Source organism: Polypterus senegalus, chromosome 6, assembly GCF_016835505.1.
Source record: "Polypterus senegalus isolate Bchr_013 chromosome 6, ASM1683550v1, whole genome shotgun sequence".
In the NCBI taxonomy this organism is placed as follows: Eukaryota; Metazoa; Chordata; class Cladistia; order Polypteriformes; family Polypteridae; genus Polypterus; species Polypterus senegalus.
In genome coordinates, this window is record NC_053159.1 from 193,100,315 (window position 1) to 193,125,832 (window position 25,518).

At 49.3% G+C, this 25,518-nt stretch overlaps 1 protein-coding gene across 7 annotated transcripts in view; it reads right to left on the reverse strand.

Moving 5' to 3' along the window:
• Positions 1 to 16,212, reverse strand: part of LOC120531946 (ras-associated and pleckstrin homology domains-containing protein 1-like) — a 71,227-nt gene extending 55,015 nt beyond the window's left edge. For 3 of the 7 annotated variants that reach the window (XM_039757835.1, XM_039757832.1, XM_039757833.1), the window contains exon 1: positions 16,067 to 16,209. The gene's annotated coding sequence lies outside the window, so the exon portion shown is untranslated. Of the gene's footprint in view, positions 1 to 6,978; positions 7,075 to 14,621; positions 14,684 to 16,066 lie in introns of those variants that run through there. The other 4 variants (XM_039757828.1, XM_039757831.1, XM_039757829.1 and 1 more) reach the window with 4 other exon arrangements.
• Between the last annotated feature and the right edge of the window lie 9,306 nt (positions 16,213 to 25,518).

Below are 25,518 nucleotides of genomic sequence, written 5' to 3' on the forward strand. Positions count from 1 at the left end.
TGCAGCGTGGGGAGCCTGCGGACGCCCCGGTAACTGATACACGGTCTTCCACAGACGCAGGTGTACGAGCCATTTGCTAGTTATTTAAGTTATAAGAATGTTTTTTTCTAAATATTAGTGCATAATTGACCCTGCGCTCTGACCCCAAGGGGTATGCGAAAAAACCAAGAAATTTCCTTCAAGATTAATAAAGTATAATAAAAAATAATCTATGGGAGGTTCCTATAACCCCCATGAGTTGAATCGGTATATTCTGACTAAACGTTATTCTCAGTTAGTGATCAGCCTTGCCATGTGTAAGGCGTAGAGAGGGCACGCGGTTTTAAACTGGGCCTTTCGTGCCTTGCATGCCTTGTGTGCCAAGTAACATGAAAGATAAACGCACCGTACGTTTAAAGTGCACAGAAGAAGTAAAGAATCTTTAAGAATACAAATTAAAGTTTTACAAAAAAATGCTAAGTTTAGAGAAGATACACACGTAGAATAAAAGGCAAAAAAAAAAATGTAACACCACCACTGGATCAGTTCGCGGAGGAGTGTGAAGCAGCAGCTCCAAACCCGAGACCATGGTCCTCAGCTGGAAAAAGATGGAGTGCCCTCACAGGGCTGGGAGCGAGATCCTGCCCCAAGTAAAGTGAGGGAAGACTGGCGCGAGAGATCAACAGGCGGATCGGTGCGGCGCCCGCAGAGATGATGGCTCTGCATCGGACTGTCATGGTGAAAAAAGAGCTGAGCCATAAGGCAACGCTCTCGATTTACCAATCAATCTACATGCCTACCCTCACCTATGGTCATGAGCGGTGGGTGGTGACCGAAAGAACGAGATCGCGAATACAAGCGGCTGAAACGAGTTTCCTCCACAGGGTGTCCGGGCTTTCCCTTAAAGATCGGGCGAGACGCTCAGAGTAGAGCCACTGCTTCTCCACATCCAGAGGAGTCCGATGAGGTGGCTCGGGCATCTGATCAGGATGCCACCTGGACACCTCCCTGGTGAGGTGTTCTGGGTACGTCCAATCGGGAGGAGGTCCCAGGGAAGACCCAGGACACGCTGGAGGGGCTACGTCTCTCATCTGGCCTGGGAACGCCTCGGGATTGCCCCGGAAGAGCTGGAATGAAGTGGCCGGGGAGAGGGAAGTCTGGGCATCTCTGCTCAAGCTGCTGCCCCCTCGACCCGACCCCGGATAAGCGGAAGAGGATGGATGGACAGACGGATGTGTAACAATTGTTTTCTTTATTCTTGTGTGGATTGTCTGCTTTGAATTTTCACTAAATATTTTAAAACAAACTTCTGGACTGAGCGTTTTCTTTTGGCACACGTTTTACCCGTGCTTGAACTCCCCTTACACTCCTACAGCGGCGATCTCACTTCGGGACGCTCTTTGGCGTGTTGTCCCATTGGGGGCAGAGTCCCCAAAGAGTTTACAACGTGGTGCGACTTCATCGTCGGTTTTGGTGTTAAAGGTTTGCCCTTCTGCTCGGGACCCTTGTCTGTTACTAATGACACTCATCACTTGTGCACCATGGCACACTTGCCCTCGCCCGCCATATTCTAGTCACGGGCAGTGCACTCAGGGGTATAAGGGACTCGCCCAAGGATTCCACGATGCCACAGAGCCTGTTCTGCCATATCTTGAGAGAAGGGCATGAAGTGCAAATGTGGCAGACACATCCTGAAGAAAAACCTCACGCCCCGAGGCAGCCAGAACATCACAAGCTCTAGGGGTCCAACTCCCACCTCTGGGAGTCATAAAAAAAAAAAGGACAGGATGGTCCAGACAAGCCGCCCCCCTGGGCTGATGTTGAGCCAACACGGTTACTCCAGGAGATGTCGGGTCTGTTAAGGGAGAGCGAAGAACTGCTCAGTCAGCAAAGCCAGAGAGAGCCGCGGCTCACGTGTGTGAATTTCAGTCTGTCGTATGGTTGGTGTAACCCGCCATGACGGTCACTTCAGTCACATCGTCACCAGAGTCGATCACGACTTCTCAGAACTTGACTGTTTCTCTTATGGATGACTTGCACAGACACATCACTCTGAATGGACAGTAACACCTTGTGACTTGCAGGCCTTACAGGCACAGGAAGACAGAATACGTCCGAGTACTGAATACGCTGTAATACTGAAGAATACATTTTATTTATTTAGTAACACCTTTCTGAACACTCGAGGTCACCTTACAGTGAAATTCAACAACAGTAATAAGATCAAAAAAACAAAGAGGACGATAAGATCAAACAGCAATGAGGCGCTGAGGTCGTGCCAATCAGCAGAGACAACAGGCACCAACCGGGGTAAACTCGTATGTGGTACGCCAGTTTGGAGGGCCGCTTTAAAATGTGGCACCGAGTCAAGTGGACGCACACGAGAGAGAAGCCAAGAGAGGACCCTCGAGCTCCCATAGCACAGCGTCTGACGTGTGGTACAGAAAGCCGAGCCGCAGATGGGGGTCTGTAGGAGATCAGCGAGGCTGTGGAGAGCTTTACATGTTAAGAGCGGGACTCTCTATTGTGTTCGAGAGTAAACGGGGCGCCAGTTGGCGTGAGGTGATGGTCAGTGGATGGAGAACAGCAGCTTATTGTCCTGGCAGGCAGCAGAACTCTCAAAACGTTGTAAGCGATGGACACGCCAGTGCAGTAATCTATACGTGAGGCGACTAATCCGGTCCTGGAGGGCCGCAGTGGCTGCAGCTTTTCATTCTAACCATCGTATCAATGAGTGACCAGTTCTTGCTGCTCATTAACTTCTTTTGCCCTTCATTTTAATTAACGCGACTCGGGCCCCTTTGTTGTTTCTTTTTCCTTATTTAGCGGCCAAACAATAAGGAGACACAAAGCGAGCCGCCAAGTGACCAGCTCACCTGCGTCTGTCGCACAATATCTGACAATAAAGTGTAGCAGTGCCACTACGCGTTAAAAGCGCATCTCCTGATTGGCCTTCTGTCTGGGGTGCAGGGGCTGTTGGGGTCAAAGGTGGTCAGAGTGGCTCTTAAGAGGAGGGCCGGTGTCCAGAGAGAGGAGTGCGTTACCTTTCTTGTGTTCTGTGTACCCACCTGGCTGCCTTCTGTTGATTAACCGTACTTAGTCGTCGTGTCCTGGATTGTTTCGTTGTTTGGGTCCGGCTTGTCTTCTGTCTACCTGTGTGCCGATAGCGGGGTCATGGCCTTCCAGCAAGAACCGTCCTGCCGTCTTCACCTTTACAGCGTCTTTTCATTCTCTGGACTTACGATCCTCATCACTTCATGACATCTGCCGTTGCTTGTGGTTTAACGTAATATCGCTCGAGGGGTACGGGGGGGGGGATTTTTGTGCTTTTCATTGATTTCACTTCATTACATTATATTTCTTAATTGATACCAGTGTGCATTATTTTGTCTCCGTTTGTGAGGCTGGCAGCATCCCTGGGATCTCCTCTATAAAAATAAATAAATTCACCGTCAAATCTTAGCGACACCAGACCACTACAAAAGATAAGGTGAGGGTCTCGGCGAGGCTGACCTCTCAGGTCACCAAAACATTCTGATGAATCTAGAAAATTCTAAAGGGTTCACCAACTTTCAAGCACAACTGTATACACGGTGGGCCGGGCGGATGGGTCGACTAGCTGGGGGGGACTAAAGAGGGTATAAATGTCACAGCATCGACAACGTCCGACAAATGAAGACACCGAATGTTAACTGAATCTTTAAGGGTCAGGACAATGACCTCTCTGAGTGGGGGTCTTGCCGATTACTGGATGGGTGGGAGGCTGCGCTTTTCAAGGGCTGCACTCACTGCACTGCCTTACATTCACTTCCCAGCAGAAGATGTCAAGCAAAGCACCAAGCGCCACACACTCAAGTACGTCAATGGAGGATGTGTGCGTCCGAGGTGAAGACAGCGCCAAGCTAAAGCAAACGGCACGAGCTGAGGGCCATCAGAAAGAAAGGAAGGACGGACGGACTTGAAGTGCGCCAGGTTGAGGTGCTTTACGTCACAAACTGCACGTCTAATGTGGAGAGTTGAGCTCATTTTCAATTACGGCCTGAAGGTCTTGCTGTTACTGGAAGTGTACATCAGGGGTCCCCAACTATCCCTCCATCGTCCAACCGGCTATATTCTAACTACAGGGTTACAATCCCAGCCAACACAAGGCAGGGCGCCAGCCCACCACAGGGCACACACACACACACACACACACCCACCCCAAGCACACACTAGGGACAATCGCCAATCCACCTAACCTGCATGTCTGCACGCAGACACGGGGAGAACATGCAAACTCCACGCAGGGAGGACCCGGGAAGCGAACCCTTGAGGGTCTCCTAACTGCGAGGCAGCAGCGCCACCCACTGCGCCACCGTGCCGCCCGTCCCCAACTAACCCTTTTCATTTTCACACTTTTCATTCTAACCCTTTTCTTAATCAGTGAGCTGCCAATTCTCTCCTTTTCCATTCATTTCATTTGACTCGCTCTTGAGGACTCAGACCCCTTAACTGTTTCTGTTTCCCTGAATTAGCAGCCAAACGATAATGAGATACAAAACAGGGCGGCCCACCTCCACCGAGACGAGAGCAGAGACGTACTGACGTACAAGGAGATCACTTTCAGCATCTTCAGTACACGCGAGGACCAAATCTGATCCTCTCTCTCTCTCTTCATCACGTACTGCAGTCGTCTCAGTGAAGGTACAATACCTGAAAATACAAAGGGTGGAGGATCTGCTCAGGTCCCCAGAACATCCGAGCGGAGCTCTTAGACAAGTAAACTGTGTATTGTGTTGTGCTGACCCCCCCCACTGCCCACCCAACCGACCTGGAAAGGGGTCTCTCTTTGAATTGCCTTTCCCAAGGGTTCTTCTCCCTTCTTAGAGAGTCAAGGCTGGGGGGCCGTCAAAAGGCAGGGCCTGTTAAAGCCCATTGCGGCCCACCCTGTGTGATTTTGGGCAACATAACAAATAAATTGTAAAGAAAAAATAAATAAATAAATTTGAAAATGTCGGCTATTAGACAATGAGAGCAGCAAGAAGCCATGGAATTAAAGAGCGACTTTAATTAGCAACAAGAATCAGAGCCCAATTAAGTGAAATGAGTTGAAGTTTGGGGGCCCCGACTTAGGTGGTCTTCTGTTGGCTTCCCCACCTCACATTTCATTTCTGTTTAAGGAAAGAACTTCAGGGGACCAAATCTTAAAAAACAAGTCAAATAAAACGAATTCAAAAGAGGCAGCAAAAATTAAGAAAAGGATGTGAATGAAAACCTGCAGCCACTGCAGCCCTCCAGGACCGGAGTTTGAGACCCCTGGTGAGCGATTCTGATAAAAAGAACACAAGGTGCCATTTCAGCGTCGCTTGTGTAACCGATTTGAGTCCACGTGCTTATCCACAGTACAAACTGGTAAAAACCCAGACCTCTGAACTGGGGACGTGCGTTTCGCACTGAAGCCAGGCAGCACTTCTTTGTGCAAAGACTTGTGGGTAGCGAGGCACGGAGACGGAGAGGAAGCCTTGAGGATCATCAAGAAGAGACATTAGCTGAACAAGCGGCCTGCCAGGCTGAACGGGCGCCTCTCGCTCGTCAAAATGTCTTCTGTTCTTATGTGACGTTTGGAACAGAATCTGGGAGAAACAAATGGCCTCCCGAGAGCAGGCCCCTCCAAACTGAAGTGGTCTTAAAAAGCCACTTGTGAGGACGTGCCCGCCTGTTTAAAGGTCGCACTTTCCATCAGTACCGTTATCAAAGTCTAGTGATCGCTGGTTGGCACATTCCCTTTGTCAAGCAGGACAAGATTGCCTGTTATTGACCCCAGCACACCCCATCACTACAGGCACACGCGCCATCATTTTCTACGCCAGTCCTTGCAGAACGTGGTGGCGCACAACTCTAATATGTGGCTAAGATGTGCCAGCTCTTTGATTTCAAGAAATTCCCAAACAAACCTGAGCTGACGTTCAGCAGAAGGTAACAGTCCCAGAATGCAATATCCACTAACACAACTCCTTCAATTGCCGTGAGCTCGTCGAGTAGAAGGGCGAAGTGTGCCCAGTTTTCTACCCAGTCGGTAGGTAGGGGCTCCTTGCTGCCACTTTGACCAAGCCGGAGGTTTTCTTTCTGTGTGTTTAAGTGGTGGTGGGGGGGCTTCTTGTTTGTTACAAATGTTGGGCTTCTGTAAACAATCAAATTCACCAGGGGGCACAAACCAAGTCCCATCTATCTATCAAATCACACCAGGGAGGGAACGCCATCCATGGATGCCAGCCGAGCCTCCAGCAAGCTGGTAAACCTGAAGCCCACCGACCAAGGGAACAGGAAACAGTTTGCCCGAGGGCGAGAAAAATAGGAGAAGATGTCCGAAAGCTACAAGCAGGACTAGGATATCCACGCAGGGGGCACAGGGGTAGCGCTGCTGATTGTGGGCTCACTTCCCAGGTCCTCCCTGTGTGGAGAGCGCTATATAAATGTAAAGAACTATGATGATGATGATGAAGTAAAGGCCTTGGGGCGTGCAATCACCCCATTCCACCTTGAGAACTTGAGAGGATCAACATGACGCACACCATCGTGAACAGCGATGACATTACAGAGAACGCAGTAATCTAATAAAGCACGGCGAGGCCGGGATGACCCCCAAGGCACGAGCAGCAGAAAGGGGGTCAGATAAGCTGCAGATCCACAATGTAAGACACAAGCCAGAGAGAAGAGCCCGCCAGTAACCCGAGACCCCTTCCCTTCGTCCTGGACACACAAATCAGAGAGAAGCAGGGGGAGCTATGGCGGCGGCAGGGTCTGCACAAGGCTGTCAGACGCCCTCGGAGCGCCGCCCCTGCACGCAGGCAGAGTCCTGACGTTCTTTTGAACAAACGCACTCGAGACCTCGGCCGGTCACCGAGCGCCAAGGCGTACAGATCTGCGTCCCGTGTAACGTCCTGCCGTGTCAAAGCGACAGACGAGCTGAGACGTGTGCCGTTTCACGCCTTGCCCGGCGGCGTTTTCACATCAACTCACCTCAAACTCTCGGCCCCTTACGCCGGGGTCCGTCAGCTGTGCGACTGCAGCTCCACAAACTCTCACTTTGCGAGGCGTTTACTTCCCAGAAAGTGAAAGAATTCTCTCCCCCTCCACCCCATGATTTGTGCGCTGCTGTCTTGTCCAGGCAAGCAAATGCAATCCAAAGAATCCAGAAGTCTGGCATTAAGGACATATGAAACAGGAAAGCAATAGTGGGCTGCACGCCGAGGAGAGCTGCACGATGACAGGACGAGCGACGGTTCCAATGGGGATTGGGCCGTCGAAATCCAGGCCTGCCGCCAAAGCAGAGATACAACGTCCCGTTCTGTTCAGCGAGGCCTGGAAAGAAGTCAGGAAAAAAGGAGTAAAGGCGGCAAGCAAACACAGCCCTGCCTGTGAGGCTCGGCCCTGGCGTGCGCCCACGCTACCTGAGGAGCGGTCAGCAGGCACCACGCGGTGACCGCACAAGGTCACTGGCAGGAAAGAGCCACACCAGAAAGGAGGGCACCTTCACCCACCCACTGACCGTCGCTCTCTGTCTTAACTTGTCGTCTCTCCCTACCCCTGGGCCAGTGCCCTCGGGTAAGGCCTCCCCCTCCAGCCGCGCTTTCAAGACTCCAATAAATGGCCAATAAACTATTTTTAGGGGTGGGCGTCTAATGGGTGCGGGCCTCACATGCGACAGACACGGCCTGCCTTGTGCCAGCGAGCTCCACAAAAAATAAAATACAGACATTGGTGTATTCGAGTCGTACGGTGGGGTGGGAAGGGACGCTTTGTCGTTTGATTTCGGTCTACTTTCCCCACCCGAGTTCAGTTCTGTCTTTAAAAAAGGCAGCACTGCTCAGCAGGCCTTCCACCGCCTCAGAAGTCTTAGTAGCTGGCACTGGGCAAGTGGCACTAGAGGATCTTGGGGAATGCAGCAGCATTGAGGGTTGGGCAAGCGGATACATCAACTCAGGGGGCCACAGTGCCTGGGTTCTTCTTGATGGCATCTCTTTGGTCAGCAGTGGGAATGTAGGCACCTGGTATGGCTTCAGAGTGCCAGGGCGAGTTTTGGCTGGGTAGGCGAGTTGATCGAGTAGAGATCTAGCGAGTAGCACGTGATGGCGGCCAGAAAAGGCTGTGATCGGGTTTGGTTGTGAACGGTGGGAGTATGAAAGCTGTGAGAGGGGAGGTCAGATGACACAAGTTGGTTTAGGGTCCCCGCTGAAAGTTTAGGTGAGGAGGTCCGCGTGCTTAACACTTGTGGACGCGTCACTATCCCTCTCTCTAGAGAAGGGGGGGGTCTATAAAGTCATTTCTTGGGGGCCATGGCGGCTGCAGGTTTTCGGTCCGAGCCGATTGTCCAATTAGAAACCAATCCGTTCTTCTAGCAGATCTTGAAGTTACGGCTTGTCGGAGTTCCTACTCGGCCACGTAAGCTCACTCTTGTATTGTGTTGTAACAAATAATTGGTAGCCCGACGTGGAGGACAACTTCTCAGCCCTTCACTTTTTTCTCTGTAGGATTTCATTGAAGCAGAGAGGCGACCGAGAACACACTCGGGTGTAACTGGAGAGCAGACAGATGGGAACGGCGGCTTCCTTTGTCAGCTGCACCCTCCTGCTAATAAGGAGCCAGCAAAGTCAGCTGTTTAAGACTCGAAAAAAAAATAAAAAGCCATACAGGGTGGGGAATCTGAACTGGCGAGACCACCGCCAAGCAGAAAGGTGCTGCTCAAGGAACACGGACTTCAATGGCAACAGCTGGCTTCTTTCTCATTAAGACCCTGGAGCCACCGCGGCCCTCCGGGACTGGCTTTGTAGACCCCAAGTTTAGACTACTGGGGTGGGAGAAGAGGAGGGCAGGAAGGAACGTCTTTACCTAAATGGCCTTTAGCCCCGTTACAACTTTTTAACACTGCACTCGATTGGTAAAGGGAACTGTACGATAGTGACACGACGATGGGACAATTGCGGGAGGACGGTGGTTTTCTTTTGGGATTTTAATCAACACCCAGGATTTGAAAATGCACTTCAACTATTTTTAAAGATGTTTGCACAATAAAAGCTGAACTTTTGCAGATGCGTTTCTCTGTGTCTCTGGCTGCTCTCCCATTGGTCCATCGTTCTGCGACTTGACGTCCGTGTCCCAGTCTATGCAACCTAATCGCCATCTGCAATGCCCTTCATAATGTGAAAAATGAAGGGACCAAGACCCCCCAAAACAAGCAGGAGCTGAAGATCGCGAGTGCATGAGAGGCATCATCAGAGAAGGCCCCTGGTGATGTCCATGAATCACAGATGTCGGTGACATGTGACAAGGTCCTAAATGGGATGGCTTGAATAGACTTGCCACTGCTGTGCCCAAGCATTATATCGGGGGGGCACGTAAAAAAAAAAAAAACAGCATGTTGTGCGACTGCAAATCCCCTTAAATAAAACTCTGCCGTGTGAAAGGCTCCATTTGTAATACGTCTGTGCATCAGGCATTATGGAGGGCACATAAATAAATACCAATCGTGTAAAAACGGCGGAAATGATTTTCACCAAATTTTGCATGCATGTTGAAGTTGGTCTGACTATAAACGTGGGCTTTATGGCGCATCAGCGAGAGGGGCTACAATGCAACCCAAAAACCCACTGCTAATAGAGGGACAACAATTCCCATCAGGCAGCGAGAATGTGCTGGGGCTGATGGGAGGACACCTTTACCTTCTCCAGCCGCTAACGGGATCTCATCTAAACCCTCGGCCAATCTAAAGACGACCGGCAGTGCCCGCCTGGACTGCTGCTGCTGTTGTCTTCTTGTCTCACTGCGGGTCGTACTCGACATGCTGTACTTACCCCCCTGTTTCATTTTCAGCTGCCCCCTTTTCTGGCTCCAAAAGGGCGAGTGAGGTCAAACCCTTAAGGGGTCACTGATCCCGTTCTTTCCTCCCCAGATGTCGTGGTTGCAAAAATTACATACAAAGCCAAGTTGGGCATCAATTTCATAAAACTATGCAAAAGGAAACTCGGCCACCGAGCTCCCCACTACCTTTAATCGCATAACCAGTGGAGCGAGGAGGACAAGGGCCGCCAACATTGTCATTTCTTCCGATAAATCTTCAGTTCTCTCTCTGAAATACGTAATATCGTCGGCAGAATCCATTTCACCGGCAGTAGTAAGCATTATTCTAATTAATTCTTGTGCCATCGATTCACCAATCAGTAACTAGAGGGCGTGTTAGAGCCCGCCCTCTCAACTTTGACGAGTGACAGTTTTCTTTCAAGTCGTATTTCATGACGGTTTGCAGGACAAAATGAAATAAATGAATAAGCAACGAAAAACATCTCTCGTGACACATTTATTTATTTAGGCTCACAGTACTTTTATTTATTTATTGAATTTTGTCCGAAATATTCCTCCATACACCTGCACCGCTTCCATGCGTAGCCAACTGCAGCTCTAACAGCTTTCCTCTTACTCTTATTTTTCTCACTACACTTTTTAGGACCCTTGGCAAATACTCAAAAGTTGTTATTATATTAAAAAAAAAGAACAAAACAGGCACAAAAGCATAAAATAAAAGCCGTGGAAATCACACGAGATGCCGTCACTACAGCTACCGACAACGTGTACGGGCGGCCCAATCGCTGGCGAGACGTACGCACAAACACACGAACGTCGTGCTGGCCGTTTGGATTGTTCAAGTTCGGGGTGTTTGGATTTTGGGGGCAAGTGTTTCTAGATTTTAGATGCACTCACTCGCTCACACGCACGCACACGAGGTCTGTTGTCTCTTCACACACAAAAGTAGCTCAAAGGGGTTTACAATAATCTTTGCTAAATCAGCATTACAGAAGGAAGTAAAACCTAAAAACCAATTGAAAGGCCCGGCGTCCAAGTTACCAACTCTGGTCATGTGACCTGGGCGCTGGACACAAACCAACCTGTGGGGCTCAAAGGCCAAACGACCCAGAACTGACGACAGAACTGACGAGATTCCATTCTTTATCAATGCAAACCCCTCCGTCGTTGAGGCCGCCGACGCGATCGCACACCTGAAGATCGTTACAATATGGATGAAGCTCAAATCTGTAGCAGATGCTCCGAGTTTGGAGGACACAGGCGGCCCCGTTTGCCGTTTCTCGAGGGTAGACGTTCACTCAGGTCCACGTGATGACGAGGCCCTGATCTTCATTTGGTTATCAAATACCCGCCACTGGCATCGTCTCCCGTTATCATATGGGGACCTTCACAAACGCCCGTGCGCCCCACACCCCCAAATGTAGACGCTCTGCGGGGTCCACAGGCACACTTATTGACAAAAGCCACAGAAAATTCAAAGAGGCAGCATTCACGCCAGCAAACCCAGCAAGGAGTTACCACAATTAAGCAGCCCAGTAACACACAAAAAGAGCACATTCTTGACTAAAGAGAGCAGACATGTTGATAGAGAAGTAGTGCAGATGAGAGACGGGACCCCAGCAAATGACAAAAGGGACAAAAACACAAACACATTTGCTTTCTCGCCGTAACTCGTGGCACAAATAGAACCAAGCAGTGCTGGCTATTCCGGCAGGCAGAACACCTGCACACGAGGCCAGCGCCAACGCCCCCATTATTCATGAGATATGCCAGTTGGGTCACAAGCCCACGTGCCATAGAGCCGCATGGCCACCCCCTCAGCTGGACAGGCACTCGCACCACCTCAACGGCTTTCTGTTACCCCTCAGTCAACATGGAGGACGGACTGGAAAAACAAATGAAACGTCACTGAGGGTCGCCCTTTGGAATTCTCTTTACAAAAAACAAGATTTTATCGTCTTCATCATTAAGGTAACCAAGGCTGTCTAATGTGTCAGACCCCACAAGACACACTCGGGCGATGAACCTGCAGTGACGGGCACTGCCAATGTTATCAGGCAAAAGCAGACAAAACAAACCTGAAAACTCCCCCAGTCTCAATGACATCGAGGCCGACGACAAACACGCGTCACGTAAAGGCCACAACTTCACAAAGCAATCACACCACAATGAAAAAAAAGTGACGAAGAACGACGACGGGGTCTGGCTGAGCGGCAAGGAGCATGCAAGTGGTGCACCCTACCCTATAAAAGACCCTCCTGAAGTCAGCAGTCACTTCACACAAACAGACGCACACGTAATCGACTTTACAGACATCAGGGAGGCACAAACGCTCAGCACAGGACACTCACGAGAGAGCGAGACACGGTGCATGATGGGATACGGCTGTCTGTGAAGACCTGACACGGCCCGACTCCTGTGACACGGTGACAACTGCTTCTGCGCCAAAAGTCCAGAAACCAAGAGACTGGCTGAAGCAGCAACACAGCATCGCTGGCACGGCTCACGTGGCACCATTTAATGACCCAAACAAACTACGGTGCTCTCCATCCCCTGGCCAGGCGTGGGGCTGTATGACAGATGAAGACAACGTCAACGTCCATTGGCTGCATGCCGCTGCATCACACAAGCCAGGCAGGCAGGCAGGCAGGCAGGCAGGAAGGAAGGAGAGACAGAGAGGAGAAGAACCACGTGCAGCTGATGTCCTCATGCAGAACGCGGCCCAGGAGCTCCACTCCGTCTCGCGTTCCAAGTCTACCACCTTCACGGAAATAAGGATACGAAACAAAGAGGCGGAAGCAGCAGACGGCGAGAGCACAAAGCACTGGGGACAGACCACGCTTAGAGGGGGTGAGCAGGTGATGCCAGGTGCCACAGAGACATCAAATTACGCAGCCGGAAGGCAAATCTGACAGACCCCACAAAAAAAAAAAAAAAGGATGCACATCCTTACAGGGGATTAAGAGACTGCAGGGTGACATGAAAAGCAACAACAGTACACTTCCAAGATGGAGCACCGCTGCCGAGTCAAAAGCGGGATGTGAGCGGCATCTCTGAAGAAACAAAGCAGGAGGAGCAGCAGGCCACCTCCATCGGCGGCGCAGGTCTGCTTTGTAGAGTGCAGAGGGTGGGGCGGCACGGCTGGCACTCCCACACATTCACAGACTTGTTTTCTTACCCTTGAGGTATGGGAATGTTACACCACATTGAAAAGATGACTTGTGACACCGAGATAAGGAAAAAAAAGGGCAAAAGACGGGGCCTGGAGGAGCAGCTGCTGACATTGTGCTCTCCACAACGACACACAGACGGACGGACGGACGGACGGATCAGACGCACTCGTCCTTCACTTTATTCGCCAATTGTTCCAAAGTTTTGCTGGAACTTGAAAGAGACGCTTTGTTTTCCTCATAGGAACGGCTGGCTGCTCCCGGGAGCTCAACGCAGAACACCAGCTGCCCACTTCACTTAACCACAGCAAGTGTTTGGGATTCATGGAGCAGGAGGAGTTAAACAGGACCCGCCGTTCACGTCTCCTCCACGGACACGGCAGAACACGCAGCACAGTGACCGGCCTCTGGGTCACACAGGAGTTGGCACGCTCCGTTTCCGTCGTCACACACACACACACACCTTGTCACACTCTCCCAAGAGCGGTTTGCGAAATCCGCAGCCCTGAAGAGCCACATGAATGTTCCCTTTTAAAAAGCCATATGAAGCCACATGCTCACAAAACTAAGCCTGCAATTAAAGGCTACAGACTTTAAAATAAATAAAATATCCCGGATGAACTTGAAAAGCATTCCCTAAAAATAACTGGAGACCTCAATGCACCCTAAATTAAACAAGACGACGTTCAAATCTGCTCGGAGTCGTGCGACCGGCGCTCCAGCACACAGCTATGCAGTTGGGAGTTCCCGTCAAGGCTCGCACAGGCGGCTGGCACCGTAATGCGCCCGGCCGGGGGACACAATTCTCCAACTGTATTTCGACTCTCTTGCCCAATTGAGAGTGGCGCTCTATCCCAGGAGCAACAGGCACACCGACGCCAGTCTATCGCCCGTGAGCCGCTTTCACTACATAATTGACGGAGGAGCACGACGACGGGTCGAGGGAATCTGGAAGGCGGCACTCAGTCATGTTCTAACCCGCGAGGTGGTGCTGGGGCCTACCCAGCTAGCAAAGGGCACAGACCCCAGGCGGGGCGCCATCTGGAACAGGCTTTAAAAATGTACAGCTCACCCCGCCATTGTTCGTCTTCGCCTACAGCTTTGGCAACATGCGTGTGTATGCTGGTTAGGCCAATAAGGCACTTGGGACTCGACATGCCAGTTCAAACGGAGACACTGGCAGCTTTAAAGAAGTGATTTATTTTTATATTCATTTATTTCTAATTATGTTCATTGTACGTTTTTCTTTTATTCTTTTATCGTTAAACCACTTTGGCGTTACTATGTTGTTTTAAATAAATCTGCCATTAAAGTCGATTTGGTCCTTTTATTGCAGTCCGTTATCCCTTTCAGTTTCATCGCCTGGTTTAGTGGTCCAGCACATTACGCAGCTGAAGCTACTGGGACTGATGGACATGATCTGGCTGGCCAGTATGTGTGCCGGAGGACAACGCTAAAGAAACTGGAAAGAATCGAATCGGACGACAGACATCCATTACACGTACAGCTGAACTTCAGTAAATCAGGAAGGAGAGACGCAAACCGGCCCACAAATCCCTTTCTTCCTGGTGCCATACGGCTTTTTAAGAAGGAGATATCGGAGTAAATGATGGAGGTTTGATCAAACTGCCTTACCTTACTAACCCTCTCTCGTCTCGGTTTGTTTTCTCTCATTTCTTTCTGCCTTGTTATTAGTTACAACTGACAAGGCCGAGCTCATGTTTTCTGGCTTAACCAGGACTAAATAAAGCAACCTTGAACCTTAATATTCAGGACAGGTTGGCACTCCACCTTCTAAATAAACGATACAAAGTCTGAATGCGCTCCTCTTGCCTCTTCCAGTTTATTTTATGAAAGGGACGGTCTTGGTGTTCAAGTGTTTCGAGTTTCTGACTGCTGGTTTACCTTCCACTGTAAAAAAAGCAGATGCAGAAAATGAACTGATAAATCCAACGAGTGCTGCCACTTTGTGAAGCATCTTTTTCCAGAGCACACCATAAAGGCCACAGAAATGAGACAACACCAGAGTCACGTGACAGAGTATTGGATGTCTGGACTCTTATTTTAACACCCTGCCCCCCGAATGCCAAGGGGAAGACGGCTGGGCTGACCGTTCCCGAGTTCAGCACCACAATGGACTCCACCGTCATTTCGGCTTATGCTGCTCCACCGAGCGACTGCTTACACAAATGGACTCTCGTAACATAACAAGAGCAAAGTACAAAAACCGGCCCCTCAAGGCACTGAATTCAATTCCGTGTACATCTGTAGATGAAGAAAACGACCCTCGTCAGCCCAATGTGGCGTTTACTGGCACACATATAGCGACTTGCACGGCCCCGCAGTCCGCACGTGATCGCTCCCCCCCACCCACCCACCCTACCCTACCCTACCCTACCCTACCCTACCCTGCCCTGCATTACAAGCGGCGTGTAAAAGCCGCGACATCCTCTCCCCTCGTCCCCAGGTGTCTAGTGGGAATCGTCGCCCGCCCCCACCCAGGCACAGGCAGCTTGTGATGACGCGGTGGCGACACCCTGGGAGTCGAGCCCCGGGAAGAGAGGAGGAAAAAAAAAAGAAAGAAAAAGAGAGCAAGCATGGGATCGGCTCCCGAATCCATTTCTCGGAGCTCGGCTCGTCAAGGAGCTCGGGGTGGGGTGGGAGACAGCAGAACCGTTTTCCATGATGTCATGCCAGTCGCAGCCCCGTCAGCTGTACACGACCCCCTGACAGCCCGGCCAAGCCAAGCCGAGACGAGCTCCACTGAACTGAGCGCCGCGCCGCTCCACTCAAACCCGGGCCCGAGGCCACTCGCCTCCTCGGACTCGGCAGGCTGGACGGGGCCGCCTTCACTCACCGGCTCTGCCCCGACCACAACAATACACATGGAAAAAGAGCCGCAACGAAAAGGCGGGCCCCCGGGGAGGCTCGGCGCCCAGTCCTCACTACCGAAGAGCCCGTGCGGGACGCGCCGCGTAGACAAGATACAATAAGAAAGAAAGGAGAGGAAAAAAAAAAGACCGAGAGGGAGAAAACCATGGAAGAGAAAAGCCCAGCACGCCGCTGACTCGGTCGCCTACCTCGAGGGTCGCGTCCGGTGCCGCTCACTCCGCCGGTCCGCACGCAGCACACACACCGCCTGGCGCTGGGCTGGCGCAGCTCCTCATTTCCTGTCCAGCCCCGTAGCAGCCACGACTAATCAAGTCGACAGGAGCCGCAGCAGCATCCCGGCCGCCCAGCGCGCCCCCGCCACGCAACGAGACTGAGCGAAGGCGCGCGACACCAAAAGCCCGGCAAATGGAGCGCGCGCGAGCGAGCGAGGGAAGGAGAGAGCGCGTGCGCGCGCTGGGCGGTCGCTTGTTTCCTGCACGGATTTTTAAAATTCATTCCGTTCAGATTCTTCAGATCCTAATCGTCACCGGGCGGCTAAATCGGTGAATAACGGCCACGGCGTGGACTGCTCGTGGATTGTGTGACTTAGCAGTGCAAATTTATTTGTGAATGGCCTGTCCCAACGTTTCGTCTCTTTTTTGGTGTGGGCTCTTTCGTTAATGGTATTAATAAACGTGGAATGTCATCAGTGGCGCTTGACGTCAGTTTCTCTCTGTTCAGTTCGTCAAATTTCTATTAAGAGTCTCGAAAGTACGCGAGGTGTGCTGGACAGAACGTGTGTTGGGGTCGCACTTAACGATTTGACGAGAAGAGGCCCACCAGGTTCATCGGGTCGAGTCATATCATTTCTCCGAGGTGAGTTTTGAAGGTCCATACTGTCCATCACGCTACTCGTTCCCCGTGTCTGTGCTTCCTCCTAAGTTGTGTCCATTATTGTATCATTTATTTTAAATTAACAGCTGGAGTCTGCTGTTCTGTTCAAAATGCTGACCCCTTGTGGATTTTATTTGCGGTCCAGTCTAAACTCAGTAACTCATAATGGAACGCTTCATTCAGTACTTTGTAGAAGCCCCTCTGGCAGCTTCGAGTCTTCTTGGGTACGTCTCTACAAGCTCAGCACACCTGGATTTGGGCAGCTGATCCCGTTCTGATCCTCTTAAACTCCGTCAGATTGGATGGGAAGTGTCCGTGAACGGCCATCTTCAGGTGTCTCCACACAGGGGGCTTACATCTGGACTTTGGCGGGGCCACTCGAGGAGAGTTGCAGACTTGTCCCAAAGCTGTACCAGTGTTGTCTTTGGGTTGTTGAGCCTTTGTGCCAGTCTGAGGTGGCATGCACTCTGGAGTAGGTTTTCTTCATTGAATTCCCTGCGTTCATCCTTCCCTCAATTCTACCCTGTCTCTGTGCCCTGTACACCCCCTCAGTATGATGCTGCCACCATCATCATCCTTTACCATGCCAACTGAGATGAGCCGGGCTAACTGCTTTTTTCTGCTTTCCTTTGTGGTTCTCCTGTGGTGGCATTTTGCTGCATTGCCACCTGACTGAGGCACTGGCACAGCTGTGACATTGGAGTGGTGGTGGATGCCCCACCCGTACATGAGGCCCACTGCATTGAGTCCTCAGGGACGAAGCCTGGAAACAATGAGGACCAACTTGAGAACATTTATGTGAGGCAGAATGCCCAGTGGAGGCTGGGTGGTCTTTTGAGCCCCCCATTTGAACCCCTGCAGATTTTATTATTTTCTGCAACTTAACTGGAGTTTTTTTTTTCTGTCCTCCCGGCCCTCTGACCTCATCACTTGGCGACTTATATATATATTATTATAGATATCTAGATTTTATAAGAGCTGATGGATTGATTTTTAGTCACTTATTATTATTATTCTTACCTAATCTTTGTTTTGTCATTTCTTGTCACTTTCTCCTCGTAAAGCACTTTGAGTTCCATTCGTTGTATGAAAATGTGCAATAGAAATAAAGGTCATTGATATTCGTCTATCAGACTATTTTCTTTTACTATTTCATATAGAAATGATAGAAAACATTCACAAGAAGCATGTTGTTAAAAAAAAACGCTTCTTTGATTCATCAGCAGCTTCAAAATTTACAAACATTCTACTCAATCAGTCCGTTTACAGTGCCAACTACAATAGCGAGGATAATGTAAATAGTAAGGTGACACAGTCGCACCTGAAATGACAATTAAAACATCGTCTAGCATTGGTATACCATAGAAGACCCAAAGAGTGTCTGATTTAAAGAGAACATGAGCTGAGCGTCAATGGAGGAAGAGTAAACTTACTATCCACTATGAGATATTGAAGGTTAAAATAACAGAATACAATCACACTGTCCGTCTTGAGAGGCGCTGCTATTTCTCTAAAATTATAAATAACAATGCTAGAAATCCCAGAGTTTTATTCTCTACGATTGATCGTCTGCTAACTCAGGTAACTCAAAGGAATGTCTCCTAAGTACTTCCAGTAAAACCTGTGAGAACATCGCTGTATTTTTCAATCAAAAAATGAATATTAGAAATAACATAGTATATCCCCCCAACACTGAGGATCCTCTTAAGCTCCAGTACTCCATAATAAACAAATTAAATTCTTTCACTAGGATAGATTTACCTGATTTACATAAAATAATTTCTCAACTGCGACCCTCCACCTGCGTCCTTGACCCGATACCAACAAATTATTTTAAAGAAGTATCAGGCGTGCTAATTGATAATATTCTAGACATAGTAAATTCGTCATTAGATACGGGGGTCTTCCCAGACTGTCTTAAGACTGCTGTAGTTAAACCCCTACTTAAGAAACATAATCTCGATCCCTCTGCTTTTTTAAAAATTTAGCCACATCTCTAACCTGCCGTTCTTTAGTAAAGTTCTGGAGAAGGCAGCCATTATGCAGTTAAATGACCACCTCAATAAACCTGCTATTCTTGATAAATTTCAGTCGGGTTTCAGAACAAATCACAGCACAGAAACTGCACTCGTTAAAGTAGTAAATGACTTGTGGGTCAATGCAGACAGAGGCCATTTATCTGTTCTCATCCTCTTAGTTCTGAGTGCTGCATTTGACACCATTGATCACAACATTCTTAGAAATCACCTTAGTCAATGGGTGGGCCTCTCTGGCAGGGTCTTAAATTGGTTTGAATCCTACCTGGCAGGGAGAAAATTCTTTTTAGTTGTGGTGATTATACTTCAAAGACCCCTGATATTCTATATGGTGGTCCACAAGGCTCTATCCTGGGTCCGCTGCTCTTCTCAATCTACATGCTGCCGTTAGGTCAGATTATCTCAGGTTACAACGTGAGTTACCACAGCTATGCTGATGACACACAGCTGTACTTATCAATAGCACCTGATGACCCCGACTCTCTTGATTCACTATCACAATGTCTTACTGGTATTTCTGAATGGATGAATAGTAATTTTCTCAAGTTAAATAAAGAGAAAACTGAAATTTTAGTGATTGTCAATAATGGATATAATGAGGTTATCAGAAATAAACCTGATGCATTAGGATTAAAAGTCAAGACGGAGGTAAAAAAGCTTAGGGGTGATTGTTGACTGTAATCTGAATTTTAAATCCCATATTCATCAGACCACTAGGACATCATTTTTTCACTTAAGAAACATAAGTAAAGTTAGACCTCTTATATCACTGAAAGATGCTGAGAAATGAGTTCACGCTTTTGTTTTCAGTCAACTAGATTACTGTAACGCACTCCTCTCAGGACCACCCAAAAAAGACATCAATCGATTATAACGAGTGCAGAATGGAGCTGCTAGAATCCTAACTAGGAAAAGAAAATCTGAGCACATCACCCCAGTTTTGACGTCACTACACTGGTCACCTGTGACTTTCAGAATTGACTTTAAAATCCTGTTTATGGTTTACAAAGCCTTCAATAATCTGCTCCATCTTATATATCGGAATGTCTGACACCTTATATTCCAAATCGTAACCTCAGATCTTCAAATGAGGGTCTCCTTAGAATTCCAAGAACTTACAAGAAGTGGTGAGGCGGGCGGGCGGGTGAGGTTGGCCTTCTGCTGTTATGCACCTCAAATCTGAAATAGCCTGCCAATAGGAATTCACCAGGCTGATACAGTAGAGCACTTTAATAAACTGCTGAAAACACATTACTGTAACGTGGCCTTCTCATAACTTCATTTTAGTTTAATCCTGATGCTCTGCATAGTCAATTCATTATCATTACTATTCATGGTGGCTCCAAAATCCATCCTAACCCCTACTCTCTCTTCTGTTCTTTTTCCGGTTTTCTGCGGTGTTGAACTGCGCCACCACCACCTGATCAAAGCACCGTGATGTCCCTCCATTGATGGATTAAAGGCCAGACGTCCTCATGACCGTCATCATCAAGTCCTTCCATGTGCACCCTGAATACCCTGAGGACGGATTGAGCTCATTGATGTCAGGTAGAATGCCTAGAGGGGGCTGCTCAGGTGGTCTCGTGGCCTCAGTACCCCTGCAGATTTGATTTTTTTTTTTGTTTTTTTCTGTCCTCCCTGGCCATCGGCCCACCTTACTTTTATTCTATATTAATTAGTGTTCTCTTATTTTAATTCTTACTTTGTCTTTTTTTTTCATCCTGTAAAGCACTTTGAGTGACATTATTTGTATGAAAATGTGCTCTAAGAATAAAGGCCGTTGTTGTTTATTGCTGTAGTGAAAGAGAAATTCATATAAACTGCTCAAAAAAATGAAAGGCAGGCTTTGAAAACCCATCACATCTCAATGGGAAAAAAAAAAAATCCTGCTGGCTCTGTCTCTGCTGCTATGGACTGATGTGTGAGGAACGAAAGGATGAAATGAAATGATCAACCGACAGAGAGAGGGCTGAACTCAAAGCCACCCGGAAATCAAAGGGAATGAATGAGGTGGCAGGCGGGCCGAAATGTCCTTGCAGCAGCAGCAACTCCAAATTGTCCTCAGTAGTTTGTATGCCACCTAACGCAATGTCCTAATGAGGTGACAGATGGTGTCCTGGGGGATCTCCTCCCAGATCTGGACCAGGGCATCACTGAGCTCCTGGACAGGCTGAGGTGTCAGATGGTCCCACCCAGAGGTGTTCTGTTGGATTGAGGTCTGGAGGTGCCAGTCAATGGCATCAGTTCCTTCATCCTCTCGCCACATGAGGCTGGGCATTGTCGTGCACCGGGAGGAACCAGCGTAGGGTCTGACAATGGGGCCAAGGAGTTCATCCCAATACCTAATGGCAGTCAAGGTGCCCACCATTGTCTCGCCTGTGGAGGTCTGTGCGCCCCTCCATGGATGAACGTTCAGTTCGTTTCATTCGATCGACTGCTTTTGGAGCAGACATGTATGGATGGGCAGCGGAAAGGGAACGTGTCACGTGCTTTGGAAGTTGGGTGACACGCTGAACTTGCGCCACAGTCCTTGTCATAAAAAGCGGGACGACTGCGTGAATGTTAAGGGTCCTTCTTCCCAGTACAGGGTGAGCCAAAAAAGAAGTACCACCACATTTCAAGCGTTTATTCTACAAAAACGCTGCAAGATAAAATCAATTTCATTTTTCAAATAGATTTCTTCTGCTGTGTTTTTAAAGAAGATGTTTTCAAGGTTTTGGCCATCATGAGCGACACGCTCTTGGAGACGCTTTCTGAAGGCTCACATGACTCGTTCGGCCATTTCAAGGGGATTTTGTGGTGAATAGCGTCCTTGAGGTCTTGAGGTCGGTGTGTGTATCCCTTTGACTTGAGAGAGCCCCCCACAGAGCGAGATCAGGCGAAGATGAAGGCCACCCGACATCGACACGCAGGGAGATCAGCTTCCCCGGAAACATCTCCTGTAAAACTTCAATGGATCTCCGCACAGGCCGCATGAGCTGTCGCTCCAGGCATCCACCACATCCGTTTCTTCCAGAAAGTTCTCTTAGCGTTTCAATGTCACGTTCTGAAGTGACGGTGACCGTTGTTCCCCCCCTCCTCAATAAAGTACGAGTCTACAATGCGAAGTTGTGCAACGGCGCCCCAAACTGTAACCCGTGTGCTCGCTGTGTGGGGGTCACTGATGAAGTTCACCAGGGTTGGTTTCAACCCAATAGCCAAAGTTTTGCTTATTTACACAGCCATTCAAATGGAAATGGGCCTCGTTTCTGATGTCACATGACGATGGCATCTCCATGAACGGTTTGCAGAATGTTGGCTCTGCCAGTCTCTCTCGGTGAGTTCCTGCACTGCCATCATTTTGCGTGCTGAACGTCTAGCAGATTGCAGAATGGATGCCCTCACAGCCTGGAATGTTCTCAGGGGTTCGTTCATACAGTCCGAGGGTGGCATGGAGTGTTTCTGTTCAATGTTGTACCCGTCTGTCTCAATTTAAAATTGTGCTCTGATTTGGGACGTCACCATCAGGAGGAATGCTGAAGTGTGTTTGGAAGGCGATGATGGATTCGTTGGTTTTTGAAGAACGCTTCGACAGTGAAGGTACGCAGTGCACCGGACCAAAGCATGTGGCCGACTAAAAACGACAAGGGGTCGCCTGTCAAAGGACCCCCCACCCTCCTCAACCCACCTTGAGAAATGGGGTACTTCATTTCGGCTCACCCTGTAGTCTGAAGGGCCGGAGTTAGCTGGGCTGGCCATGGCGGTAGTTGGGATTTGAGTTCTTCCACCTGCACTGGGGTCAGAGGGCCGATCTTTTGTTTGTCTGAAAAATGCTGCGTTGTTTCACCCTCCGTTACATTTTGTTTTATCCAAACCTCTCATGAAAGAGAACTTGTGTGGTGGAAATAAATAGAAAACGAAATACTGTGAACCCTCTTTTAAATAATAAGCCAGGAATCAGGCAGGAGGAGGAGGCTTGTATCAGCATCTTGTGGACACTTGGGGGCGCTGTTGCCCCGTGAAACCCAACAAACAGATACTCCGGACACAGGTTTAAAAACACCAAGAAGATGTTGAATCTTTTTCTTCTCTATGGTGCCTCCAAAGCAGCACATCTACAATATACACACTAATCGACACCATACTCTCCTCCACTCCTCCCAGCAAGCTGTCACACTCCCTCCCAGCTCCGGCTCCACTAGTCCTTTATAGTCCTCGACCCAGAAGTGCTTCTGTCCTTCCGTCCCCATACCTTATATGGGAAACAGAAATCCCCGTGTCTCCCTGCAGTGTCACCTGGCGGCACCCACGGTACCCAGCAGGGCTGTGAAGCCCAACTCTATATCCCATAGTGCCCTGCGGGAAGCCGGGGCACCGCTATACTGCAGGGAAGTCGCCATCTAGCGTCCTGGGTGTGTCGGCCGGCTGTCCATCACAACCTTTAATATCTCATCATAAAGAGGGAGCCCCCCCCATCACCGCAGTCTACCCCCCGAGCAGCGGTGCCACAGAAATGATCACAGCGTAGAAACAGAGAGCGGCATGTGGCATATCAGAGCTGGCATGAATGCTAACACAACATGAGAGACGTGACGTGGGGTGTAATCAGCAGAGATCACAGCCTGCACCTCGCATACTCCAGAAGAAAAGTCGCCGTCTGCAGTTTGCGTTCTTGTTATTTCTTAACGTCCGCTCTTCCCCTTCTTTGATGAACGTTTCTGTGTACGTGACCACCTGGGCATTTTATCTCCTTGTTGCCTCCACACCCTAATGTGCTCGTCTATGCTGCTGCCCAGATAAATGCCCTAGTTAATACAAAAAGTCTACCAAAACACTTTATGTGCAATAACAATATGGCCCCTAAATGACGGCCTGACCCCAAGTCTCGTTTTCCTTCCACACTCTTCAATATTCAACAACAGCAGAACGTGACTCGTCCCCGTTAACCTCAGGAGTACAGAAGACCAAAGTCTTAACCGACCTCTGGGGCAGAGAAGGGCATGCAGAGTGCAGCGGGTCAGGTTCGAGGAAGAGGAGGAGATGGCAGCCCGAGGATGACACAAGTGGCACAGCTTACTCTCCGTGGCTCCTCACTGCCACACCGCTACAAAGGAGGAAGGCCAAACATCTTCAGCGCTTCCTGTGATGGAGGACACCTTCAGAATCGGGTTTTGTGACAATGACCTCACATGCTTCTTTAATGGCACTTTAGGGGTCTTTAGTGGGTTGTGCGGTTCCTCGTTGGCTCCATCTCTCGACTGAGCAGCAGTTCATTCTCAGATGGGTCCTTTTGCCTATGAAGTTGGTTCTTTGGGCTTTAAAAATCGTCCTAATATGTGGGCAGAAACCGAACCCTCTAATGTTTATTAGGCTACCTAGCAGGACGTAACGGATCAAGAAAACCTCGACTTAGCCTGCAGCAACAGCTCTTTGAAAATCGCGGCCCGTCGGTGTTACCGTCACCGTGTGGAGTCCATTACAGACCTAAACAGATAAAAAGTTCTTTGTGGACCCTTCATGTGGATGGGGGCTCCTGTTATGGCATCACACTGAAGGGCTGCCCTGGCACCGTTCACCCCTGGCACTGCTCAGGAGCGTGAAATTCACACGAAGGACCCGATCTCATCACACTGCTCGGGTGGGCTCAGCCGCTCAGCACTTCCTGTCATTGGCTCAACAGGCGGAGATGATCGGCCAAGTCTGTCAAAGGATGTTTGAATGTCGCTTCTCGTAAAGTCTTAAGATTATAATTCAAGTCAAGCCAACTTGATATTCAGGCTTCTGGACTGAAAAAAGCACAGTGGAATCGGCTGAAAGAAGGGTTACAACCTCCAATTCAGGGGTCTCCAGCTCCAGTCCTGGAGGGCTGCTGTGACTGCAGGTTTTCATGGTCACCCTTCTCTGATTCAGTGTCACTTTTCATGGCCTCTTCCCTCCATTTTCAGTGATTTGCTCTTTGTGACTCAGAGCTCTGACCAGACCAGAAATGAGCCGTGAGGGGAGCCCACAGATGACCGGCTCATTTGGGGTCTCAGACACCAACCCGTCTCTGCATGATGAGCCCATTCTTCATGTTAATTAAACCCGTCTTTCCGTTCCACGGCACGTTGCCGCTCTCACTCCACCACAGCAGACATTACTGGGGCCTTCCTTTACTGTCAGGGATGGTGTGATGGACGCCGGTCAGCTGGTCGAGCGTCGGCTTCTTTCCGTATCTCTTGATTGTTTGGCTGCTAATTAAGCTAACAACAAAAAATTGAGAGTTCAGAGTCTTAAACATCACATCCACTAAAATGAAGGCAAAAGAATCAAACAGCTGCAAAAAACTGGTCACTGAATAAGGAAAGAAAACCTGCAGCCACAGCGGCCCTCCAGGACCAGAGCTGGAGACCCCCGCTTTCATTTTTTTTTCTATTTTGGTATTAAACTACGAGGGGAAATTGTCTTCTCGTGTGACATTTAGGGGTCAGAGCACAGAGTCCCCCATTGTGCAGCACGGCCCCCGGAGCAATGTTAAGGTTAAGGGCCCACCGGGGTAGGATCCCTTCTGGCAGTGAGGAGCCAAATAAATACGCAGTTGTGTGTCGCCGCCGCACGCGTCAGTTTTCAAACCCTGCTGTGGACTGCGGTGTTGTGGATTTTAGATTTTATTTGGTTTTTTTGCTCAAACAAACAAAAATGAATTGAATCTGACAAGGACAGTTAGCAAATTGTATCTCTTTAAAACAAATATTTTGCTCAAATGGACAGGA